We start from the raw sequence: 6,252 nt of genomic DNA, 5'->3' as shown, positions 1-6,252 counted from the left end.
TCACATAAGCATCTGTCAAAAGACACTTTTCCAATAGTACACGGAATAGTGAAACTTCCTGGATCCTTAAGCTTCGGAGGCAACTTCTGTTGCAGCACAGTTCTGCATTCCTTCATCAGAGCAACAATCTCTAAATCATCTAGCTTCACTTTCTGAGAGACAATACCTTTATAAACTTTGCATAACTAGGCATTTACTCAAGAGCCTCCGCGAAAGGTATGTTGATATGAAGTTTCTTCAACACCTCCAGAAACTTCTTAAATTGCTTGTCCAGCTTTTTCTTCTGCAGCCGCTTAGGAAAAGGCGGTGGAGGATAGATCTGTTTCTCCCCTGTATTACCCTCAGGAGGAGTGTGCTCAACAGTAGTCTTCATTGGTTCCACTTCTACTTGCTGCTCTACTTCTTTCTCAACCCTAGCTTCTTCAGTCGACACTTGAGTTTGTTCGGGATTCGCAACCTTTCCAGACCTCAAAGTGATTGAACTTCAGTGTCACTAGGTAGTGTACCAGGTTGACGATTTAGCAAGGCATTGGTAATTTGTCCAATTTAATTTTCCAAGGTCTTATAAAAACAGCTTGACTCTTGCACATAAGTTTCAACTCCTTTAATTCAGATTTTTCATTAGCTTGTTGCTGTTGGAGTTGCTGCCTTGGTGCATATTGCGATAGCTGAAAACCAGGGGGGTTGTACTGCTTAGCTGGATACTATTGATACGGCTGTTGAACCGCATTCTGAGCATTGCTCCAGCTGAAAATAGGATGATTGCGGTTGTTGGGATGATAAGTGGCTGGCACGGGTTGCTGCGAACGCTGAAAGTTGCTCACGAACTGAGCTGATTCACTAGAAATTGCGCACTGATCAGTCTCATGGGCACCAGCACAAAGCTCGCACACACTAGTGATTTGATTAACTCCATAATTAGCCAAAGTGTCCATCTTCATCGTCAAAGCTTAAGTTGGGCAGCTATAGCAGTTGTTGCATCCAACTCCAGAATTTCAGCTACTTCTCCCGGAGTAGTCTTTGAGAAGGATTCTAGTATTTATTAGCAGCCATCAGTTCAATCAATTCATAAGCTTCATCGTAGCTCTTGGCCCACAAGGTTCCTCCTGATGCTACATCGAGCATATGTCTAGAAGTAGCACCCAATCCATTGTAAAAGATGTTTATAATCATCCAATCAGGCATGCCATGGTGTGGGCACTTCATTAGAATCTCCTTATATCCCAAGCCTCACACAGAGATTCTTCATTTTGCTGTGCAAACTGAGTAAGAGCATTCCTAATTGCAGCAGTCTTCGCCATAGGGAAGAATTTAGTGAGAAACTTTTGAGCAAGATATTCCCAAGTGGTGATAGACCCTATTGGTAGAGAATGTAACCAGCACTTAGCTTTATCCTTCAGAGAGAATGGGAAGAGTCGTAGCTTGATAGCATCTTCAGTCATATCATTGAACTTGAAAGTATCGCAGATCTCGATGAAATCTGATGTGCATGTTGGGGACTTCAGTAGGAGAACCCCCAAACTGAACTGATTTCTATCATCTGAATCGTTCTTGACTTGATCTAAAAGTGTTAGCCCTGATGGCTGGCCTGATGATGCTTGACAGAATGTCATTGATCTTAGGCTGAGAACCATCAAAGCCTTAGGATTTTCTGCTTGATCTCCCATCACTACTAAAACTGGTTCCTCGACTTTCTCTTCTTCTTCTACCTTCTTTTCTTCTTCAAAAACTTCCCTTCAAACCACCACAACTTCTTCCTCGGCTTTATCCAGAGTTCTCTTACGAGACCGTGAACGCGTATGCATACACCCTCGCTAGAGTACCTAAATAAAACAAGGAAACAATTAAGTAACAATGTCCGAGTCAATGAACTTTAACGACCACTGATGGAAAACACATAAACTAAAAATTAACATCGAGTCCCCGGCAGCGGCACTAAAAACTTTTTAGTCGATAAACACACGCTAAAATTACACGCAAGTATACGTGTTCGCAGGCAGTATAAGATATAAATCGGATTCGTTCCCACAAGGACTGGTTTAGGTTAACTTTATAATTTATGCTCGTAAGCAACAATGTATGGTTATTATTCAATGCTAGCAATTATAACTAAGGGAATAAGAATGATTGAATTAATATATATGACAAACATGGGATTCTAACTTTATTAAGTACTTCATTCAATAGCCTTTTCGTTCTTAACCTTAGCATGCAATGGTGATGACACTAATCAGATAACACAAAACTGATAAACACCAACTTTCATTCCACGAATACCATATTACCAGACATCCACAAAAGAGATAGAAGCTGAATAGACACCAATTATATTGAGACCCTATATGTCTATAGAATTTGACAACATAACGGTTTAAGCACAAGTTATCTATCTTGATTACATAGTAAGTAAGATGGTTAAAATTACCCATGAATTATGCATAACAAATACTTGAACCTATGCTAGCGTGGCAAGTTCTAAACCCTTAAATTTACTTTCGCTTCATTAAGGATTAACACACTATCTTATAAGTTCGCGATGCTCATAAGACAAATACGCACAACTAATACTAGGTTATCATACAATTACCACACATTAAGGCATTGAAACAAATCAACTGAAGAAATCCATAAATATATCCGCTAGAACCCCACGATAACGATTAGCCCATAATCGGACTCATCATCAACGTGGGTTCTGATGAAAGCATGGTATAATAAACGTAGTCTTTATAATGAATAATAAAACAAGGTTAACACAGGAGTGTAGGTTAACAAAACAAGAAACGAGCATCCAAGATTATAACTCAAAACAAAGATTCACAAGAATAAACTAGATCATCTTCGCCTTTGTTGAATTGTGCTATAGGTCTCTTGCCGTCTTCTCCTTAAGCTCTGTTATGTCTCTAACTTGGTATCCTCTGAAAACGAGCTTTAAAATTGTTTATATAGCAGCCCCATGCAAAGTAGAAGTCTTTCTCTCAAAAGCCAAGTAGAATCAGGATTCTTCTATCCGACGCGGCGCGGCGGCGCGCTTCACCAGCTCGGGCGTGCTGGGTTTCAGATGTTTGGGCGCGGCCGCGCGCTTTAACAATGCGGGCGCGCTGGCTCACTGTTCAAAACTTTGACTTCTTTTTTCCTTCTTGATTTGAGCTGGTCTTCCACTAGGTTTATTCCAACACCTCCCTGACACTAAATTAGCACCAAAATAATGAATTCACCTGATTACCTGGAAAATGCCTGAAAATGCAAAAACATATAAAACACATTAAAATACCAGTAACTTGAGTACAAATACACCAATTTAAAGCTTTATGGATCGTAATAAAGTGTCATAAATGCCACTCAATAAGTGTCATATTACTTATTTTAAATGTGGAAAGAAAGGACATCTTTCAAGGATTGTAGAGGAGCAGCGATGGCAACCAGTGTTCCGAGAGTATTAGCACTACCTCCACCACCACAGAAGAACCAGCCTAGAGCAAGGACTTTTAATATGACAATGAAGGAAGCTGTGCAAAGTTCAAGCATGGTCGTAGGTACGCTTTCTTTGAATTTGGTTAATGTAAAAGTATTGATTGATTATGGAGAAACAAGATCTTTTATTTCAAAGAATTTATTGATAAGATATGTTGTGAAATGCAACGGTTGGGCGAAACTTTAATTATAAAATTAGCGAAAGACGACCAAGTCCCTGTAGATTGGGTATATCCCGAATGCTATCAAAATAGCAGGACATCACTTTTCCATTGACTTGATACCTTTAAAGTTAGGAGAGTTTGATGTTATTCTAGGAATGGATTGGTTGGCTTGTAGTAATGCGCAGATCGATTATGCGAATAAGAAAGTGAAATTGCAAACCGCGGATATTATAATGGTAATATTTAGAGGTGAGAAACAGCGGAAAAGTTCCTGATGATGAGGCAGACTAAACGATTACTACGTCAAGGATGTAAAGCTTATTTGGCTTATATATTGGATACTGAAAAGGAAAGTCCAAGAATCCAAGATATTCCCGTTATGTATGAGTTTCCTGATGTCTTTCCAGATGAACTTCCAGGATTATTGCCAGACCGAGAAATCGAATTTACTATTAATTTGGCACCAGGAACGAAACCAGTTTCGAAAACTCTATATCGAATGACACCAGTTGAAATGAAAGAGCTAGCGACGCAATTACAAGACCTTCTTAACAGAGGAATTATAAGACCCAGTGTATCCCCATGGGGTGCACTGGTACTGTTTGTAAAGAAGAAAGACGACAACATGAGATTATGTATTGATTATCGTGAATTGAATAAGTTGACTATCAAGAATAAGTATCCTTTACAACAGATCGATGATTTGTTTGATCAGTTAAAAGGAGCCGCATGGTTTTCTAAGATATATTTGAGGTCAGGGTACCATCAGTTGAAGATCAAGGCCAAAGATATCCCCAAGACTGCTTTTCGCACCAGATATGAATATTATGAATTCCTCGTAATGGCATTCGGTTTAACTAATGCACCAGCAGCCTTTATGGATTTAATGAACAGAGTATTCAAGAATTACTTGGACAATTTGTGATTCTATTTATTGATGACATCTTGATTTACTCGAAGACTGAAGAAGAACATGTCGAGCATTTAAGAATTGCTTTGGGAAACTTAAGGTAGGAGCAACTTTACGCAAAATTTTGAAATGCGAATTCTAGTTAAGAGAAGTACAATTTTTAGGCCACATAATCAGTATTGAAGGGATTAAGGTTGATCCATCAAAGTTTGAAGCTGTATTAAATTAGGAAAGACCAAAGACACCGACGGAAGTCAGAAGTTTCTTGGGATTAGCTGGCTATTACAAAAGATTTGTTAAGGATTTTATAAAGATAGCTACGTTATTAACCAAGTTGACTCGAATGAATGAAATGTCGTAATGGATGAAAAATGCGAGAAAAGTTTTCAGGAATTGAAGAATCAATTGGTGACCGCACCCGTATTAGTACTACCAGACGAGCAAGGATATTTTGTCATTTACAGCTATGCTTCATACCGAGGACTTGGATGCGTATTGATGCAGCATGGTAAATAATTGTATATTGTTCTCGATAACTAAAACCTCATGAGCAAAAATATCACACGTATGATCTGGAATTAGCCGTAATTGTGTTTGCACTGAAGCTTTGGAGACATTATCTTTTTGGCGAAAAGTGTGAAATTTACATATCACAAAAGTCTAAAGTATATATTTACGTAGAAGGAACTCAATATAAGACAACGGCGATGGCTAGAATTAATTAAAGATTATGACGTGACCATCAGCTATCATCCAGGAAAGTAAACGTCGTAGCAGATGCGCTAAGTCGGAAAGAAAGATTGAATATATTAACTTCTTTAGCGAAATTGATCAAAGAATTTGATAAATTGGAAATTGATGTTCGTATTCTAGAAGATTTCACTGAAATGAATTATGTAATGACATTTCAACCCGAACTGTTGGAAAAGCTCCGAAGATGCCAAGAGGAAGTAATGAGTCAAGAAGAAGACAGTCTAACGGGAGAAGAAATTACAAGTCAGAAAGATGATAAGGGAATTCTACGATTTTCATCAAGAATCTGGGTACCGAATGTACCAAAATTAAAAGAAGAAATCCTACGGGATGCTCATAGTTCAAGATATTCCATTATCTAAGAAGCACAAAAATGTATCGAGATGTGAAGAACAACTTTTGGTGGCCAGACATGAAGAAAGAAATAGCGGAATGGGTGAGTAGATGTTATACTTGCCAGCTAGTCAAAGCAGAACATCAATGTCCAAGCGGATTACTATAACCATTGGATATTCCAGAATGGAAATAGGAACATCTAGTGATGGATTTTGTGGTAGGACTTGCAAGAACCAGAGCAAATCATGATGCAATATGGGTTATTATCGACTGACTAATGAAATCAGCAAATTTTCTTCCAATCAATGAAAGCTTTTCGCTAGACAAGTTGGTGCACTTATATCTCAATGAAATTGTAATGCGACATGGAGTTCCTGTATCTATTGTATCCGATCGAGATCCATGTTTTAATTCAAGATTCTGGAGACAGTTTCAGGAATGCTTAGGCACCAAATTGAATATGAGTACCGCTTATCATCCGCAGATGGATGGGAAAAGTGAAAGAACGATTCAAACAATTGAAGATATGCTATGAGTATGTGCAATTGATTCTGAAGGTAGTTGGGACGAGCATTTACCATTAGTGGAATTTTCCTATAACAACAGCTATCATGC

At 38.4% G+C, this 6,252-nt stretch overlaps 1 non-coding gene across 1 annotated transcript; it reads left to right on the top strand.

Annotated features, from left to right (window-relative positions):
- The first annotated feature begins 1,183 nt into the window (after window positions 1–1,183).
- LOC141705034 (small nucleolar RNA R71) lies at window positions 1,184–1,286 on the top strand. Its single transcript, XR_012568207.1, has one exon. It is a non-coding gene; the product is annotated as a small nucleolar RNA R71 (small nucleolar RNA).
- Window positions 1,287–6,252: the final 4,966 nt, after the last annotated feature.

Source organism: Apium graveolens, unplaced genomic scaffold (genome assembly GCF_009905375.1).
Source record: "Apium graveolens cultivar Ventura unplaced genomic scaffold, ASM990537v1 ctg8469, whole genome shotgun sequence".
Taxonomy (NCBI): Eukaryota; Viridiplantae; Streptophyta; class Magnoliopsida; order Apiales; family Apiaceae; genus Apium; species Apium graveolens.
Note: the sequence above shows the minus strand (reverse complement) of the source record. Positions and strands in the feature narration are given on the sequence as shown.